Genomic DNA, 21,117 nt, shown 5'->3' with positions numbered 1-21,117 from the left:
AATAGAATGACACTAAGAAGAAAATTTCTAAGATTTATCGCAACAGCAAATTCATTGGCACCTGGTGTCGACATTGCCTAGCTATCAAATCAAATCAAATCAAATCAAAAAAGCTATCAAATAGGATTTAAAAAAATGATCCACACCCAAAATAATTTAGAAATTTATTCTACGGGATTTTGCACGTTAACTGAGATTTTGTTGCATCACATCGATTCTACGTGTGCCCGTAGTAACTCCTTTACTTCTACGTAGCTAGCGCATGAATTTCACATAAAGTCTAAGTGAATTAATTTCTTTTCATTTTCCGCTAGAGCTGTTGTGAAGGAAAGCAGATTTCAATCGTTCTCAATCTTCCCTAGAAGAGGAAATGCATGCCAAAGAAGATTCTATTGGATTTCACTTGATCTCTTGGTAAGTGATAACGATGCCAAATTATAATATTTAAATGTTTTCTTTTTTCGTCATCCGTTGGAACACTCGTTCTTCGTTAGGAGTCCTACCTTATACGGACTACATATGACTATCCAGGTTCAACAGCGCACCGATCACGCAACAACGAACAAGGTAAAGTATTTTGAGTTTAAATTATTAATTTTTCATTAACCCTCCAAAGCCGTTCGGCTCAATATGACCCGGAGCGCAGATTCAAAGCATCTTAAGCATCATTCCAATATACTGAGGAACTGAGATTTTTGAGAGACCAAATATGTTCTATGAAAATGTTAATCAAATTAACGAGAAAAAACTAAAATTTGAGTTTTGAAAATGGGTTCATTGAGAAATGAAATACAGCGATGCAAAAACAAAATTGGATGTCTTTGTTTTTAGATAGATTTTTTTTCTCTCGGAACATCCGGAATAGCTGTCATAATGTTCATTAGACCCCCACATATTTATACATCGTCGGATTGATGTATTTTTAAGAATTCTAGAAATTAAAGAAGCACTCACATACTGCAAAGTTGTCTAAACAAATTCACTCCATTTTGAAATATCTTGAAACAAGAATAAACTACCTACACAATGAATGCAATATCATAAAAATCAAAGTCAAATTTCCCCCAAACGGATATTTTGCGAACAGTTTTGGAAGGTTAATGTATACTTTCCTATCCCTACAGGATTTAACAAACCAAAATAACGTTGCAGGAATTTAAGTGTTTAAATTTCTCATAAAGTATAGTGTAAGTGTTAATATTGTGAAAATAAAGTTTATTCCTTTGTTAACTTTTTTTGTTTCGAACATTTAAAAAAAATAAAAATACGAAAGAAAAAACCAACCTTAATTTCATTCGGGTATTAAAAACATTTCCCGTAGCAATTCACGTAAATTTTAGGTGCACTCCACGAAGCACGAATTCTAATAGGGACACGTTTACGTGTTGATTTCGTAGCATTTACGTGAAAATCAATTGGATAAAAATTATGTACTTTTTCACGTAGCCGCTACGTGCAGATTATTTTGGGTGTAGGTTGCCAATGACATTGCGATGTTAGAGAAATGGTAAATCAACTTAAGGCCCGTTCAATAGCCAATTGAAATTGGTTTCAATCGATTTCGATTGGTAAATGGTTGTTCACTCAGCCAATGTTTTGGTCGAAACTAATCGAATTGACGTTCAATGAAGCCAATCGAAGTCGATAGAAACCAATCGAAATCGATCAAGCCCGAGAGCAGGATTCGTTTCCATCGGTTTCGATCACACTAACACACATGCAGTTGTTTACTGTCAAAAAACAACTGATTCTGTTTGTTTTCAATTTTCAAGTGTGAAAGTGATGGCAGTGGGCGGTGCGGTGTTGGTGGTGCTATGCCAATGGTGCTGTGTGAGAATTATGCAGTGTAAGTGGTGTCATGGTGTCGAAGCTAGTGTGTCAGTGCCGAAAACACCGTGCCCGCAATCACCGAGGAGGAAATAGTGCACAATAAGGCCATGAAGAAAACCGTCGGAGGAATGCACCCAAGCGGTAGAATGAAAGTGTAAATCAAATCAACTGCTTTCCGGCAGCGGAAAAGATGCCCTCAATCCAGTCAGTGGCGGAGGTGCCGTTGCTGCTGCTGTAAAAATCCCCACTGAGAAGAAAAGTAACAAAGTGATTTATGTAATGTGAAAAAATCCTATGATTTTTTTATTATATGTTTTCAGAGCTTCCCACCGAGGGGAGAAATAAAAAATTTAGAATAATGATGAATTTTATTTTATTACATTGTGAAGAATCATGTTGCAGGTATTTGTTTTCCAATTGGATTAATTTGAGATTCACTCATAGGTGGAACTGATAGTTATTTCCTGGGTCCGGGCACTTCTTCAAGTCGAACGTTAAACTTTCTTATTTGTCATTTTCCGCTTGTATTGGTAAGAATTTGCCTTTGAAATATATTGCCAAAATGATAGATTAATTACAATTTGCTAGAGAAAACCGTCTTTTCAAATTCCGAACGAAGCTGATATAAAATGACATCTGAGAACACTGCGCCAGCACGTTAGTATTGGTTAGTGGCTGTTCAATCAACGGCCGGATAGAAATCGATTGAAGTCAATTGAAAAATCAGCTGTGCAACTGTCAATCCGTTTCAATTGATTTCGATTGAGTTTCGTTGAACACACCTTTAGTTTTCTTTGTGCTGTGGAGGTCGCAGCAAGCCGTGTTCGAGAACGAACGTGATTATTCCAACGTCGCGCTTTTCCCGTTTGTTTTTTTTTTCTTGCGAATATGAATTCTGGTGAATTTTAGTGATTGAAAATGAATACAAAAAAACTTGCTGTGAAATAGAATAGCTATTTTTCATTTCTAAATTTGTTGTTTTGTTGTGCTTGGCGAATCGTGCGAGTGGGGAATAAATCGTTACCTACTTAACTAAGGATCCTGCGCCGATTGACCGACGCATAGGGCTGAGATAAAAGATCTCCACTGCTGGCGATCCGGAGCCATCGTCTTTACTTGCTGCCAGCCAAGGTTCTCGTCAAGTGTGCGGATTTCAGCGGCAAGACTACGCCGCCACGAGGTGCCTGCCTCTTCTTCGATGTCCTTCTGGATTCCATTCATACGTCTCTCTGCAAATCTCGCTCTCATCTTTTCGCAGCGTGTGCCGAATCCATCTCCACTTACGTTCCCGAATCTCGATTTCTAGCTCCTTTTGATGACACCGGCGATGTAGTTCAACGTTTGAGATTCAGTTGCCAGGAGACGAAGCGCGGATGATGTTCCGCAAGCAGCGATTTACAACAACTTGCAGTTTTCGCGTCGTCAACGCTAGATCTGGAGATGTTTCGGAGACTCGCAAGCGCAAATCGGGATTTTCTGATCCGGGTTTCGATGTCTTTCTTGGTACCACCATCAGGCGTAATCTGGCTACCAAGATACTGGAAGCACTCGCCTTTCTCAACCTTTTTTTTCCGGGATTTTAAGCCCAATGGGTTTATTCATCCCAATTCTCAACCTGTTGTCCAGCTACCACGAAATTTAAACGATCCTCTGTGTTGATTTCCATCAACTTGGTTTTTCCGTCATTGGTTTGAGACCTGCTGCCTTGGAGCTTTCGGTGAGGTCGTTAGTGGTAGTAAAATGAATCCTATTTCTGGTCGACGTGTTTTTCATGTTTGAAATCAAATAAGTTAGGTTTCCAGGGCTCGAGAAATTCCCCGACGGGAAAAGGGCCAATAGGAGCCATACGGAGACAGACAGGCTACAACGTCAGCTACCCAGGGCTCGAGAAAATTCCCCGAGGGAAAAAGAGCCAGCAAGCAGCATACGAAGAAGGACAGGGCTACCACGCTAGCTACCCAGGGCGCGAGTAAATTTTCCGAAAGGAAAAGGGCCAAAAAGCATAATCCGAGAAAAGGCAGCGCTCACACGATAGCCACCCAGGGCTCAAGCAAAGTTTCCGAAGGGAAAAGTGCCGAAAAGGACCACACGATAAGAGGTTCCGTCGACAACATCCGGGCACATTTCGCCAGCAAAAAGTCCAAGGAACTCGGAATATCAGAATCCAGAAAGGGTCGGAAGTAAGCTGAGGTTAGATTCCAACAAAGCGTGTTTTTTTCTGACCCTACTTTTCCGTCCCAATAGGACCCCTTTTTTCTTTTTTGTCACCTTTGGTGATATTTCGGCTCACCGGATTCAGCGTTTGGTGCCCTATTATCTTCACCAATCGTGGGAGCGTCTTTCTGAGCAAACAGCCACCTTGCCGAACATTCTTCAGCAAGTTTTTTGCTGCATCGGGCAGTTTTTGCTTGCGGTGCCCATTGCACACAAGGCGCCGAGGAGCCCCAAAGGTACCCCAGAGGAGCGAGTGGCATCGAGGGATCGGCGAATTCAGGAAAACCCCCCCTGCAGGAAGCGGAAAGTGTTCCCGGTTGCAACCGGGGAAAACATCCTTGGTCAGCGGATGACGACAAAGAAGAAGCATTTTCTTCGGAGAATCAACAACAGGATTGTCGTCCAGCAGGAGGATCTGCGCGTTCAGCGGCCCAAATCGGAACGTGCAGGGTCGCGAGTTAGCAACCAACGAGTTGTGTGGTATGTGGGTGTGCAGCGACCTTGGCACAGATTGCACCAAGGCTTCGTTCGTCAACAATCTCCAGCAGGCCATAAGGGCATCATCATCAACATGGTTTCGGACAGCCTCCAGATGGCAAGGCACTCGGAGAGGAGCTCCGATGAAAAGTACCCGGAAGTTGGGTCAGCAGCACGCAGCAAAGTAAATATGTAAGTCGCTCTTTAAAAATTCATTACATTTGAGGGAAATACAATGGGTTTTCCGAATTAAGCTACGCATCAATGTTGCCATTATAATTATGTTTGCGTTTATTATTTGTGGCACCAAAGCCATGATTTGTTACGTAACATCCTGTGCACATTTACATCTACTACGCTGATTCTTACTGACCTTGGGTCTCTAACACTACGCACTGGTTACATATTATGTACCCCTACGCCATAAAATCTGGGGCCTCTAGCCATAATTCCCATCTGGACCTCTAACTACGCTATACCTGTGATAGGAGACCATACTCGCGCTAAAGTGCTCCACAGCAACACTCGTTTTCGAATCACCTTTCACAGTACACGTACGAAACTTTACGAAACTACTCTGATGATTCTCGGCGAAGACGTCATTCTACACCGACTTGAGTGACTTACCCGACTGAACCATTTCGTCAAATCACGGAGGGAGACCCCAGAATTATTCCGAACTGCCTGGTGACCTTCGCTCGTAGTTTCCGATCCAATGCTGCACTTCTACGTTTGGTTTGTTGAGCGTGGTCTAGCACGGTTTTCACGGTCGATTTCGGTAGTTTGAAAGGCTTGAAATGATCCCCCCGACCATTTTGGGTTTTCTACGAGGGTGTGCACAATGTTTCCTTGTCACTCGCGTTCCATCTTGGATAACTTTTCAACACGTGTACCACTCTGTCGTGACTGATCGATGCCTTTTTCGGACGAGTTTACTTCCACTTCGATTTTCACTCATTTTCTTAAAATTTCACTAACTTAAAATCCCGTTTTTTGTTAAACAAACACTTTAACGAACCGTACTTTCTAAGCTCGCTCTATTAACTGAAGCCTCTCTCCTCATACATGGACCTTTCCTGTTCGAATTTCACACTGTTCTCTCACTCTCTCCTACAAGTGTTATATTCTGAGACTTTTTAATGTATATCCTCTCTTCTAGCTGTCATCCCTGACAATCGTCTCGATGTTCTCGAAATCGATCAAACCAACCTTACAGGGTCGTTCATACGAATTTGAATATTGCTAACTTAATAATCTGAATAAACTGATTTCAATTAAACTAATATTTATCTATCTATATACAATATTCTCTACACACTCCTGGCGAAATTTTCACCACTAAGTAAACAAAGCTTCCAGGTCAAAACGCTGTCTCGAGTTTCTCAATGCGACAACTAGAGACGCTGCAGTAAATAAAAGGAAACTGCCTTTTACCACTGATCACACTGACATGACACTTAGAACGAAAATTCAACCATTTTCAGTCTAATTTATTTTGTCAGGTTTCGTAGGAAAAATGTACCTGTTTAGCCCGATTTTATCGTAGAAATTACCTGTTTTTTTCAAAGTTGGGTGGCATTTCCTAACTGGAATAGCATTTCTTCAAATCGATCGATGCGCACTCTGGAATCGATATTGGGTGCTGTTGGAAAAATTATCCTGAAAACGAAATCGAGTATCCAGTCAGTATGGTCAGTGCACACTGGTACAGAACATCAATCTAGCGGAACTAAATTAATAGCGCCCAGGGATGAAAAGATACTCTTTTGATATCTTCGACAACATTTCATAATTTTACAAGGCGCATACTTTGAAATAAAATATAGAGTCGAGGGGTCCACCAATAGCAAGATAAAAATGCTTACTTTTTTGTTAAGCATTTTAGAGCTTTGATTTCTTCTACAAAGTTGTTTATCTTAACAAAATACATAACTATGCAGCACATGTCAAAGTTCTACAATTTCATTCTAGGGAGTTACAATGAAATTAAATAAAAAACCTTGAAAAAACAGTTTTTTAAATCTGAAACGTTGTAGGTAAGACAAAACAATTTTCAGTCTTCGAAACAAAGTTGAAAAAAGTTAAGATCTACAATTGTTTAGTACATTATGATGTGTTTTGAAATGGCTGAAGCGCTGTAGAAAGCATTTAGTGCAATATATTAACGATTTTCAACGAAAAGTTTATCAAATTGCGCAAACTTTCGCACCATCAGCCAATGTGGATTTTATTTTTGTTGTTAAGAGGAATCATTACCACAAAAAACTAGCGTGGAACTCGGTGGAACTCGAAGAAATTTTAAGATTGAAAATCTTGTATTTTGTTCACAAATATCACTTGTTTTAGACACTTTATTAGTTTCTTAGTTTGTTTGATGCAATTAACTTGCAGAATTTAACAATATGAAATAATTAGATGATTTAACCAGTTTTCCGTTTCAAATTCATCAAAATGGTCATAGATCCTTTACTCAAATTGAGTATGTAATCCAACGAAAACTTATTATCTCAAAAGTGTTTTTTTCGTTAAATAGAGCAAAAATTGGCCTGCCACTGAACTTTACTTTTGGAGTTAAATCACTTTCACGTGTTGGTACAGATATCATTTATATAATGATGTACAGATTCTATTGATAAACTTGAAACGGAAAACCGGTTAAATCATCTAATTATTTCATATTCTCCAATTATGCAAGTTAATTGCATCAAAGAAACTATGAAACTAATAAAGTGTCTGTGTGGATGGATTAAACCGCCACTTGATAGTTCGTCACGAGCGTGCACGTCGGCCAGTCAGCCAGTCAGCGAGTACGACCCGAGCGAGCAAGTCGAGTGAAACAGCGCGTAGTTCCCCCGGTTTAGGTTGGTCCTGTGCTTTGCCGCGCCGGTACTGTTACCGATCGCTGGACCGGTCTGCACATTTGGCGACCGTGACAGGTGTTTTCTCTCGGATCTGTATGATTCGGTTTATGAGAAATAAAATCGAACCGAAAACGAAAATAAAACCGGGTTGAAGGTTCACGTGAAAATTATTTACATCAAACGAGGTTAAAATAAAACAGGTGAACAATTACCCATTGGAAAAACATTAAGTGAGTAGTTGAAATATACATTATGTGTAAAAGCTGATGTTGCGAAAAGTAGTAGCTTTCGATGGTTTTTGATTGCCATTTCGGAAAAAGTGAATATGAAAAAGTGATGTATGTGATGAATAAGCAATTTTACGAATACGTTAACTGTAATTGTAGAAAAAAAATTTAAATTGAAAAGTTTTTGAAGTCCGTTTAAGGGACAACTAAAATTAAATATTGAGCGAGTCGTGAGGACAGCTTGAGCATGTTGTTCGCAATTTCAAGCGAGTTGAGAGGACAGCTTGAAATTGAAAAGGCGAGTTGAGAGGACAGCCTGAACATGTAAACGCGAATTTCAAGCGAGTTGAAAGGACAGCTTGAAATTGATAGGCGAGTTGAGAGGACAGCCTAAGCGTGTTGATCACAATTTCAAGTGAGTTGAGAGGACAGCTTGATTTTGGATGGCGAGTTGAGAGGATCGCCAGTGCATATTGACGCAAGAAACAAGCGAGTTGAGAGGACAGCTTGAAATTCGATGCGAGTTGAGAGGACCGCCAGTGCATATTGACGCGACTTTCAAACGAGTTGAGATGACAGCCTGCGCACTATTGTGAATCCAAGCGAGAAAAGAGGACAATGCGAATTTCAAGCGAGTTGAAGAAATTATCTGAACGTATAGATAACAACCTTAGCGAGTTAAGAGAACGGCTTGGAATTGCGAGACGAGAACAGCCTTAATCCTTATTAAATTGGAAACCAAATAGGTTGGAAGAACAGTTTGTGATGAGAACGAATTATGATGTTCGAGGGAACAAGCTGAATAAAATGGTTAAATATAGAAGTTGAGATAACAAGATGAAATTAGAAAGCAAGTCGAGAAGATAGCTTTGGTATTTAAAACAATTAATGATCAAGTTGAATAAGGGGACAGCTTGAGATACGAGAGAACAATGAAGCGAGTCAAGAGGTCAGCTAGAATAAATTCTTTTAAACTCCAAGTGCGTTGGGAGGACAGCTTGGAAAAAAAAAAAGTTATATGTTAGAAAAGTATTAAAAGAATACCTGGACAGTATGTTGTGAGAACACGATTGGTTTATAAGGAAAATTTATGATCCTCCGGATTGTGAGGACAGTTTAAGATGAGAGGGAACTGTGAACGTTTCGAAGGACAGCTTGGATTTATTATAATTAACTGAAAAAGCGTTTCGATAGCATAGCCATAGAATAAGGATCTCACGGAATTTAATCAAGCGTTTTATTAGAACAGTGTAAGATAAGAATAGATTCCAAGGTGAACTCAACTAGCAATTATACAGTAAGTAAGATGAACACTGAACTGAAATAAACTAGAAAGAAAATCCAAACAGATGATTTTCTGGGCCAAATAATTCATGTATGACAGTAAGAAACAGTCCTCTATGCGTGCGCGCTTGACTTATTTGAGAGGTAAGATTGAGATAAGAATGCGTCGAGAATAAAATTGATCCCAATAAGTTTTAATTAAATGATAAGTTAAAATTAATTTAGTTAGTTAAAATTAAAATGGGTGTTGTTAGCAGCAAAAATCCTGAGCTGTGAGATGATAATATTTTGTTTCTTTCGTAGAGATTATTGAATGTGAATCTTTCAAATATTTAGAATGTCCCTCCAACCCGCATACTAAAAAACTATACCTCAAACGGTCTATACGATTCCTCAACTGCTTCAGAAAAAGTGATTCTCTCTGTAAACGTAGTTGTTCTATTAAACTTTACTTCGATGACAAATTTAAACGATAAAAACGAAACATGAACCTTCATGTGAAAAAGTTATGGTATCTGGAAAGGTGATACAATAGTAAGAACGTTTTCCTTCAATTTTTCTGTAATCGTAAAAATGATCTCGAACCGTTAACCATACCGTCCATAACTTATGTCAAAAATGAGCGAATCGCCGGTCAGAGATGCCAGACAGTTTTACAAAAAATCAGTACGAACTTATAAACAAATCTCTTATATAATTTTGATATTCTTATACGACTCTGTAGCGTTTCAAAAACAATAATGGAACTTGAAGGTATGCTCATACATCATACTAAAAGAAGTTCATTATCGCTTTTCGCGATGTTTTTAATAACGCTCTAGTTGGAAATAGAGCTTGGAGTACCGATGGTGTTTGTGGTTTTCGTTGATGATTTTATCATCAGCATTAGTTTTTTTTTTTTGAAAGATTTTTATATAAACTATGATTGTCTACTAATAATACTAATACTAATGAAACTAATGAACACTAATCTAAATCTATAGTAGATATAGATGCAAAAAAAATCATATGAACATAAAATTTGCTTTTACATGGTGTATGGCAATCTCGATCAAAAACATTGATTTAAATTAAACGGAATTCCTCATTTGAATCAATAAGTCATTAATATCCTTCCCATAATCATCCTGATTATCTAAAATATTTAACTAAAAATATCGCATCTCAATATCTATAAACAAATTGATAAAACATTCAACCCGGCACCACTGACGCAATCGTTTGATTTTTGTTTTGCTGCGCCGGGAGGATTTGTTTTAGCGCGGCGCGGAATTTAAATTCTAACTCAACCTGCTGGAGCTAGAGTACTGGAATCTGAAGGAAATTAAAAGGACCATGGCATTGTGTGTTTCAGGTAAGTGGCAATAAAAATCTTTTAAAACAAATCCGATAATCGCGTTTTTTATGTTTCAGGTTACGCTACTGGGATCCCCACAGTTCTAACACTGACCATATATAGTTCTAACCCGTATACTATGGATTGCTTTGTACCAGAACCCCGGGACGTTCTTACAGGGCATGCTGCTTGAAATATTCACCAAGAGGAAAAACAACAAAAATTCACTGCATCAAATTAGTCGGTAATATTAAAATTCAATAAAATGATAAAATTAGAAAAGATCCGCCATTCTTATCCGAAAATCTCCCATGAACATTTGTAAAATTACGTCTGTGTGTGTGCTCTTTTCACGAACGATCCCTTAAACGGTTTGAATAACGTTGGAATAAAGTAAAGTCAAATCGTTAGAGAACTATTTACGTAAATGTTTAGGCATGGGAGCTCCTCCAAATAACTACAACGATTACAATCCGATGATCAAAATACATTTTCCACAAACGGTTTTTCAACCTTAACTGGACTGCATGTAGAACAGTTCTGCCATACAAGTGTTTTAACAGTTTTTAACAATTACATAACCTAACGACATATTAAAAATACTGTGAATTTGGAATTCACGATTCAACTAATGTATTTCACTGCTCGAATAATCGTATGCTAAAGGTTTTTTTACGCTTCATGAAATCGTTGTTTAACTATTTAAGGAATCGTTTGGTTACAATCCTCATCTATGCGGGAAAGCATTTGCAAGAGTTTTGCATTTTGTTAAAGCAATACCTGACTTTTAAATGAAGTTCAACATTCTTCATTTTAAAATTCGGACAAAAAAAGCAATGAAAAATATGAGATATTGATTTACTCAATTGAACTCTGAGCTGTGTATGCGTTGAATTAAAACATCGATCAATAGATTATGTTAACCGTGTATCGTCAACAAAAACATTTAAGCAAAACAAAAACAAACGCTAGATTACTAGGCTTAAAACCATTACGATCCAACTTGCCTGTGTAGTGTGATTTTTTTTTACTTCGTTCCAAACATGGTAATTTTTCTTGTGCTTGGGGATACTTTTTCTGATCGAATAATATTAGGGATGACGTTCAGATTATACTGTGGATTTACACAATTTTATGCAACGTGTTTTTACACTATTTTATCGAGAGTATCATTCAATGATTAGCATTTATTCAAGAAAGTTAATAGATAAATTAATGGACAGTTTTATTAAATTTTCAAAAATTTTATTCTTGAAAATTTACTTAAAAGAAACGAACTTGAAATATTTTTCATTAATTTTATTTGGAATAGGAGGAGGATGTGTGGATGGATTAAACCGCCACTTGATAGTTCGTCACGAGCGTGCACGTCGGCCAGTCAGCCAGTCAGCGAGTACGACCCGAGCGAGCAAGTCGAGTGAAACAGCGCGTAGTTCCCCCGGTTTAGGTTGGTCCTGTGCTTTGCCGCGCCGGTACTGTTACCGATCGCTGGACCGGTCTGCACAGTGTCTAAAACAAGTGATATTTGTGAACAAAATACTAGATTTTCAATCTTAAAACTGCTTCGAGTTCCACCGAGTTCCACGCTAGTTTTATGTGGTAATGATTCCTCTTAACACCAAAAATAAAATCCACATTGGCTGATGGTGCGAAAATTTGCGCAATTTGATAAACTTTTCGTTGAAAATCGTTAATATATTGCACTAAATGCTTTCTACAGCGCTTCAGCCATTTCAAAACACATCATAATGTACTAAACAATTGTAGATCTTAACTTTTTTCAACTTTGTTTCGAAGACTGAAAATTGTTTTGTCTTACCTACAACGTTTCAGATTTAAAAAACTGTTTTTTTAAGGTTTTTTATTTAATTTCATTGTAACTCCCTAGAATGAAATTGTAGAACTTTGACATGTGCTGCATAGTTATGTATTTTGTTAAGATAAACAACTTTGTAGAAGAAATCAAAGCTCTAAAATGCTTAACAAAAAAGTAAGCATTTTTATCTTGCTATTGGTGGACCCCTCGACTCTATATTTTATTTCAAAGTATGCGCCTTGTAAAATTATGAAATGTTGTCGAAGATATCAAAAGAGTATCTTTTCATCCCTGGGCGCTATTAATTTAGTTCCGCTAGATTGATGTTCTGTACCAGTGTGCAGTGCTATTACCCCTGACCATACCGACTGGACACTCGGATTCGTTTGTTAGGCCGATGACATAGTGAATACGATGCGATGCGATGCGGTTAATGCGATTCAATGCGGTGAACCACATTTGATGAAAATGTATGTGAATCGCTTAAACCTGACATACTCAACGCGGCGAAGCATATGTCAATTTGTTCCGCCGCACGAGTTCGCGTAGGCTGCGTCCGTAAATTTTCCGCCAATTCGCATCGCATCGCACTCACTATGTCATCGGCCTTAGATAGTTTTTCCGCTGTACGCAATACCAATTCAAGAGAGCGCATCGATCGATTTCAAGATATGCTATCTCAGTTAGAAAGTGCCACCCAACTTTAAAGAAAAAATAAGCGATTTCGACGATAAAACCCTGCTAAACAGGTAAATTTTTCATACAGGGATTTTTTTTTTGTCAAATTTAGCAAGTTCGCAATACCGACGGTAGGTGGCAAAATTAGACAGAAAATGGTCGGATGTGTGTCATGTCAGTGTGATCAGTATTAATAATAGGTGGAACAAACCTTGAATTCCAACCGCCAAAACACTCAAATTATTTTGTAGCATAAATTGAACCAGGCAGTCAACAGTGAAAAGCCATTCAAATCAATGTCCCGACAACTTTATTCCGCTCAATCCACCGCGATCGCGTTGAAATCGTCGTCGTCGTCGTCGTTGGGTCTGCTTCAATGCAATTAAATGCGTCGAAATTTGATTGCTTCTCTCGGCGTCCGCAGCCAGCTTGTCATCGATCTCCGTGCACGGTAAACAAAGTTACTCTGTTCTGTATAAAAATTCATACAGATCCGAGAAAAGTGTCTCCACTTAGTTTTATGTTTGGGCGCTTTACACAGAGCGTGAACAAAAAGCTTTTATACATTCGAAAGCTTTCAGCCAGTTAGTCAATTCTGTATATTTTGACATGGGGATGTCCATGCATTTTGGAAATTTCTCTGAAAAAGTAAATTTGAAAAGAATTTCTTAGAAAAAAATTATCTTCGCAATAATTAAGTCTTTATTTACATCATTGAAGGTAATGAAACAAACGATTTAAACGCATCCATAGCTTCGCTTCAGTAGATGCTTGTAAGTTTTTTTCTTCCGTCAGAAACTCTCAATCTTCTTTGACGGGGTGCCGTTCGGATCACAAGCGGCCAACATCTGATGCAGAATTTCGGTCTTATCGAGAACAGGCGACCGTTTCAGGTTCGTTAACTCTGTTCAGCACCGGTTCCTGAAATCAAACCAATCAATTAGGTGCTGTCAATTGTTACAATAATTTTGGAAACAGATCAACTATCTTCTTACATTTTAGCCATAGCAGGTGTTTCTCTCCCGTTGACGGGTCCGAAGTTGAATAACACCAACTGTAACACAATTCGTCGATTCCGATGCCAAAAGGAATAATGTACCTGAAATAGAAATCAAAGCTTAATGATTGAATAAAATTAAAGCATCAATTTGGTGAAAAATATTTATAATTAGAAACAATTGATATGAACAATTTAATTGGTATAAACTTGTATAAACCATCCCAAGAAAATTATTTTTTAATAAAATGCGTTAATGTTTTCATGGTGGGTTTTTAAATCCCGGTTTTGTTTAAAATGAACTAATTCTATTATCTATCTATTATGGGACTTGTTTAGTTTACTAATACTCACATTTTTGTACGTATGGGAATGCAGTGCAGAGATCAATTTCTCGATTCCAATTTGGCTCCCTTTTCCAGAATCCACCGCCGTCGCTCCCCGCCGCAGTCCCGTTCCGGGTTAACCTTAAGTAAGAGTTCCGAGGAGCCCAGATATTTATCGATCGTGCTTGATTTAAAAAAAAAAATAAATTTATACCGAATTGTTCTAAATCTAAGATGACGAAATTGGGTCTCATCGAACTTACTTATTTTGGCAGAACTGTTCGATGCACATCCAGCGAAAGTTCCGTCGGATGGCGATGTCCGGATAGCCTACGAAAATTTTCCAATCAGATCCATCATATCTTGTTCCAGCTCGTTCACCAGCTTTTTCTGCAGAATCTGTCCCATACCGTTCCTTTTTCTTGACGAGCGCTTTCTTGGCACTGGCTCGCATTTTCAGACTTTGTTTCTAACAGTTCGAAAAAAGTATATGGGAAAATTCTTAGTAAATTAAAGTTTCATGATGCAAGCAACTTTACCTTTTTTAAATTTCGATTGACATTCCTTGCTCAGTCAAATTAGTTTCTGTGTCACCGGATTCGGTTGTTCAAATGATCCTCCGCGATCAAAAAATTTAAAATATTTTTTTCTTTTTTCGCTTCGACATCCCTTCAAACCAAATTCCAACAACAGCAAACTTTTTATACAGAGTTGACTAATCTAGTTTTAGTTCACATCTGCTTATTGGCAACCCAAAAGTACTCAGATTTGAATAGGGGATACACAAATTTTGAACAATAACTGATTAGTCATTATGAACGTGTAATTGGAACACATTTTATGAATAGCTCTATTTTTCCGTGTGGATTTTTTCTCCCTTCTAATTTGCCTACCTGGTGCTCTGAAAACTGTCAGCTTGGATGCTTTGAATTTACATATCGATCGATGTAGTAGGTAGTAGCCGAACCGATTAGATTGGACCCTTATTCGGTCGGTTTGAGATGAGTGACTTCCTTTTTCGTCTTTCGATGATGATGATGATGCTGGGGGCAGAGGTATTAATAGCGCGTGTTTCCGGTTGTTAGCACTGATTTTTTCGTGCATAGTTTTCACCCAGTTAGGTTAATTGAGGAATGACAACAGTTCGGTCGATGTTTCTTCGTTTGCGTTGGTGATAATTAAGATCTAGCAGCAGCGATAAGGCTGATTTCCGCTGCTGCCGATGGTCGCCCAGCGTTCAGCATTTTGACTCGGAATAAATTGAGCGATTGAAAGTCATCATCCAGACAGAAGCGTCTGATTTAAAGCGGGAGCGCGTTATTGGATTGGAATTTTCCCCGATAAAGTCATTAAACGAACGTTGGAAGAGACTTTAAAAAAAAGGAACAAAAATTTGAAAAAAATTCTTCGAGTTTTCAACTAGGGGAAAGTTGGGTAAGACGAACACTTTCGATGTCTCGAAAATAACAATGTTTGCCTCAGTGTATCAACACTTTCGAGATTCTTTGTTGAGCAAGCAACATCTCATAAAAGTAAACAAAACAAACAAAAACATTGAGAATCCATCCTTTGGTGTAACTTTCTGTACTCAGAAAATAGTCAAAAACTTGCAACATTTTAGGAAATTCCAACCATTGTCAACGGTGGAAAGTTTGTTAGACTTCTTGTTGACCATCTGGAGGAAAACCAGCGAATTTTGATCGATGAGCTTGAGCAACAAACTTTAAAAAAAAATTGTTGGGTAAAACGGTCACATAAGTTTCTCAAGGTACTTAAAAAATTTCTTCAGTTTGATCCTCCTCATTCCTTTAAAAGAACTTTGCAAGAGCGGTCGAGAAGCACTCAACATCTCGAACAGGTCATAAAAACTGTAAACGTGGATCCCCGGTTAAAACAGTGTCTATAAAATAAAGAACTCCGAAAACCACACTACTTCGCTACAGGACTAGAAGAGGCTCCTCTTGCTTACTTTACCGATTTACATGACCATATACTGCTATCCTGAATAACTGTAAATTCAAAAGCTTTTCATTTATCACAGAAGGACAAAATAGAGATATCATCATAAGGATGAGGAATCACTCCATCAACTTGCCGAAATCCGGCTCGAAGGACCAACTAAAGAATCGTCAATGATGGCGTAATCTATAGCATTGTCAGTTGTGCATATCAAAATTTGAATTGTTTTAGAACTTATAGTTTTCAAATACAACAGCAGCGGTACATTTATCCAGCCTTTTAAAATTGAGTTTGTCGATAGAACATTGAAACTTTTCCTCCAGAAAAGCTTGAGATCGTTGGGTTTCAAAATACGCTTCCAGCTATCAATGTTCAGACGATAAATTTCAAATCTAATAAAACCATTATCCGGTTGTCTCCAAACACCGGGTGCTGATAATTTCGAGAAAGAAAAATGTTTACGACAATGGATGGTGATGATGATGACGATGCTGACAAAACTGCACCAAATCTCTCCCTTGTTCTATCTACCAATCGGAATCAGAAGAAAAATCGAATTAAATGTCCATTTAATAGCCATTATTATCATCATCACAAGCATCGGAAGAGCACAGCGTCAGCGTTTAGCACAATTTACTTCGAAATATCTTCCGAAGATTTGCTCTCCCCCTTTTCGCATTTGCCAAGGGTAGGTTCGTTTACTTTAGCTTCGAGCAATTGTTTATTCCAACGATTGGCTGAACCATTTCTCAATGGGGTATTGTTTTTCCTCGATTTTGTGCTCACATCCACAAACTAGCAAGGGTGGGGGAAAAAAGCCGTTCCGAAAAACGGCTGCCATATTTGGGCTTTGTAGATGTTTGTGAGTGTGTTGTGTGAACATAATTTCAAAAGAAATTTTTCCCTAAGGGGAGTTGCTGTTAAACGGTTATTTAATCTGACATGAAATATAGCCGACAAAAGAGGGTGAATCTTCCTCGATGCTGAATGTAATTGAATTTTTATATAGTCATAGTGCTTTGTGCGTACATATGTTTCGGACATTATTGTTTGGTGTCATGAAGTGGATTAATGGGTCACTGTTTAATTTAATGAAGATTGAGTCAATTGACGGGGTGGAATCGAGGGAGGGAAATGGAAAAGGTTAAGGAAGCAATCTGTCAACCAAACTGTGCACTCTGATAGTTCAAATGTTGGAAGGCCACTTAGAAAAACGAGAATTTCAGATTGTAATCGTTTGTTTTACTCAACGATGAAAAGTTTCATCGAATAATTCATAGAAATTGATTGGTTTTATAAACGCGATTTTTTAAAAAAGGGTTTAAATAGTGTATCTCCACCCAATGACTTCGTATGAACTGTTATGAAGTAAATGTGTCAAAAACGAACACACACTTATAAGATCTCAGGGAAACTTTATGTTTCTTTGAAGAGATCGTAATTATATACCCACAAATCAGACTCTACTCCAATAATGAGCTTCCTTGGAGGTGGAATTATCGGCATAAGATTCTATGTCGGATCGGCACTGACAGGCTTTCTCATCGCTGGTACTTTGCATTAACTGAAGTTTAAAATGTTCGATTCTGAATAAAATCCAGGATGGTTTCTTATATATTTTTTTTCATAATCCTAAAATTACAATCAAAACATTGAAAATGAATTTAAGTTGTTTAAGAATCAAATTTTGTAAGAATTTCAAAACCAAATTTGAATCAGGAATGCAATACAATTTTTAATTTCTAATTTCTAACGATGATTCAAACTGAAAATCAAGAATCCTGATTTGGATACAGTATCCAACGTATGAAAACAGAAATATAATATTGATAGTTTGGAACCAGCTTCTTCAAGCTCTAACTAACATCTTAAGAGAGAATTGAAGATCTCAAAACACCCCCAAAACCATAATCTTTGGTACAGCACACATTTTAGCGCATTTTTGGTATCGAGTTAGCGCAGGTCCTATTGGCTTCCACGAAATTTTGGCGAAGCCACCTATTGTTTAACCATTTTTCACGCACACTCGTGCACCAGTACAATTTAAATTACCGTAAACAATATAAACAGTATCATTTTTTACTACCGCTTGAATCACTGCTGGTTTATTTTTTGTCGTTTTTCGTTGATGTTGTTCTTTGATGTTTAGATGAAAAGATTCGCTTTATTTTTAACGTTTGGTCTACTGTTTATTTCAACCATCTTCAGAAACTATTTTGTAACATAAAATGAGGAATAAAAATTGGTGTAATAACTAAAGCTTAATTACATAAGTTTAAATTCACAAAAAGTACAATAGTAAGAACACTCGCAAGAAAGCTATTTTTCCGCCTGCTATGGTCGTCGTTTCTATTGGAAGAGGAAATCAAGTGTATTGCTGCTGCTGCTGGTGGCTGTCGTCGGGCCGGATGCTCTCGTTCTCTCTCCTCTTTGTGTTTGGTCCATAGTCCGTTGTATGCATTGGAAACTCCCTTCGTAGCAATCTGGAGATCAATCGCTTTGTTCCCTCTCAGTTTGATGTGGAAATAGTTTCTGAAGATGGTTGAAATAAACAGTAGACCGAAACGTTAAAAATAAAGCGAATCTTTTTTCATCTAAACATCACTGAACAACATCAACGAGAAACTCCAAAGAAGAACACACAATCATTGTGTGAGTGAAGTGATGTTTGATTCTAAAATTTAGAGCACTGATGCTTGCTACTCAAAGCTTGAATAGAAACTAGAATGCTTGAGAAAAAACATCCCGATTAATACTTGTGAGGTTCGGTGCAGGCTAGCAGGAATCTACTGTTTAGAATCGCACTGACTTTAAGTGTGCCTTACGTGGAAAATGACGGTTAATCACTCCACTACACAAACTGCATCATGATCACTCGAAGCACGACGATGGAATGGCGATGATGCCGAATGATGTGCGCGAAGAAGAGGTGTGTGTTCAAGATGGCGGTCGGCCGACTGACGAGGGGCTATCGGATGGAAATAGCAATCCAATTATCTTCGAATTTCATTATCGATGGAACTAGTTTTGCTATACTCCACAATACTCAACGATTTTTTATTAGCGCCATGCGGCATAGAAATTTTGCAACCTCTTCTTTGGGTGTACTGAAGACTCAAGCGTCAAGGATAAAATGGCTAAAATCTTACTAATGGTTACATCACCAGCCCACAGAAAGAGTACACAGCAAGAAACTCGATCTCATGACCGCTAAACGCTATCTTATAGATCACGGTCGGCGGCTGTTGTGTTGATGTAGGTATATTTTGGAAAAACAAGTCAGTTTTTTGCCACAACAAAAGTTTTGCAGAATATTCGAATTTATTGAGCACCCTGTATATTATTCATATTCGACAACTACAAATAATTCTAAACTTTTTTCTTTTAGGTTCTATACAAACAAGCCTTTCTCGGTTTGTTCTAACTTCTGTTTTCCTCCTGACTCCTTATTTGTTTGGAACTTCGCGAAACATTGTGCACCTTTTCATACATTACATTTTAATGACTCCATCGTACCGGAGTCGAGTTTTATCTTATCGGCCTAGACTAAATCGACCTGTCACTTGTCACAGCTAATAATTCTTATTTTATGCACCATTTATTTGCCAGCTGCGTCCTGCCGCGCGCCATGGAACTCAACCTACTGGAACCGTTTTCGCTCAATTCAGATCCCAGCGTCCGTCCTTTTGCCCGGTTGCCATTCGATCGTTCGAACAAACGTACAGCGAACGAACCGAACGCGATACTTTTAGCGGTGCAATTTGATCGTAAATTGATCAGTGATTTTGATCTCTCTATTTGCCTCTCGTCGTGTCGTGGCTGCGCTTGGCGGTTCTTGTAATAGTTGCTTTAGCATTTGAAGTCTTGCTAGTTTGGCTTGGGAGCGAAACATGGCGCGCGCAGTGCTGCTGTTCCCTCAGAGCTAATGATCACAACTACGCGCTTGCATTTTCAGGTCCCGCTATCGGTCGATCGATCGAGCCGAATCAATTAAATTAATTTACGAGCACAACACAACACGACCATTTAACCTCCGCTGCCGCATCAACTCGTGGGGAAATTGACCTACTGTTCTAGCAAACTGTGTGAGCTCCTTCAGCACTCAGCCAATCAGCCTTTGACAGATGGCTTGGGGAGACCGCGTGAGAAGATCCATAACCTGCATCCGGACCATGTGTGGATCACTGTGTGAATAAATCAATTTAAATGTGAAATTTTTTGCACATTCCTTGTTCTGTTTTCATTTCATTGTAATTTGAGGAACTTGATCGAGCAAACATCACCTAGCAGCCAGTGCCATGATAACAATCGCTAATGGGGAGAAAAACACTACATAGTAGGCTGAGAGCTGTTCAAATATAGCGGCGAACCCAACGAGATAGGTCGCTTAAAAGCCTTCAAATTAGCAATGTTTTGTTCTGTCAATCCGGTCCCTCTCCTTCCACCGCAGGAGGGGGGAGCACTCCCCCCCGTAGATAAACAGATTGGCTACCGTATAAATATAGATACATTGCCAAAGCTGACAATGATTTACAATCGCGACCGCAATTGTATGCGATTAGCATTCACCGCGACGTTTATGGTGACGAGTACAAATACAATTGTGCCAATAGCTCCGGATTGACGAATGCCGCCGCCGGTTCCGGGCGGCTGGAAGATCGAGGAATCCGCTGGTGGAGGGGCACCTAATCAATTAATAAATCATGCCTGTCAACAATTTATTCAAACATTTATTAGCTCATTAGTAGGCTCTCTCTCGAGTGCAGGCAGTTTAATTGAAGCTGGTGCCATGCCAATAGCGACTGCGGGGAGCAAGTAGTAGGCGGTGACCACGAGGGGTACTCACATACTACATGAATTGGTTGTCGCGTTTCCCCACCCGGTGCTGTGCCGTGCTTCGTTGAAAACTCGCCGTATTATGCAACTGCACAAGTGCTGTTGATTTTAAGTATGTTCCTCAAGATATACACATTATTAGTTGCTAATGTTTTTGCTGATTTCTGTTATAGCTGTGTGCAATTGTATTTTTCTGATGGAAGGGAAGTGTAGGAGTTTCAATACTTCCTTCAAAACCTTTTTGTCAACTTTCAAATATTTTTTTGACAAGCAACG

At 38.6% G+C, this 21,117-nt stretch overlaps 1 long non-coding RNA gene across 1 annotated transcript; it reads right to left on the bottom strand.

The window, feature by feature from the left end:
• Positions 1–13,412: 13,412 nt before the first annotated feature.
• LOC129740457 (uncharacterized) lies at positions 13,413–14,891 on the bottom strand. The gene is made up of 5 exons (XR_008736248.1): positions 14,586–14,891; positions 14,310–14,515; positions 14,075–14,230; positions 13,719–13,822; positions 13,413–13,644 (listed from the first exon to the last, which is right to left on the bottom strand). It is a non-coding gene; the product is annotated as an uncharacterized LOC129740457 (long non-coding RNA).
• Between the last annotated feature and the right edge of the window lie 6,226 nt (positions 14,892–21,117).

This window comes from Uranotaenia lowii, chromosome 1 (genome assembly GCF_029784155.1).
Source record: "Uranotaenia lowii strain MFRU-FL chromosome 1, ASM2978415v1, whole genome shotgun sequence".
Lineage (NCBI taxonomy): Eukaryota > Metazoa > Arthropoda > Insecta > Diptera > Culicidae > Uranotaenia > Uranotaenia lowii.
Note: the sequence above shows the minus strand (reverse complement) of the source record. Positions and strands in the feature narration are given on the sequence as shown.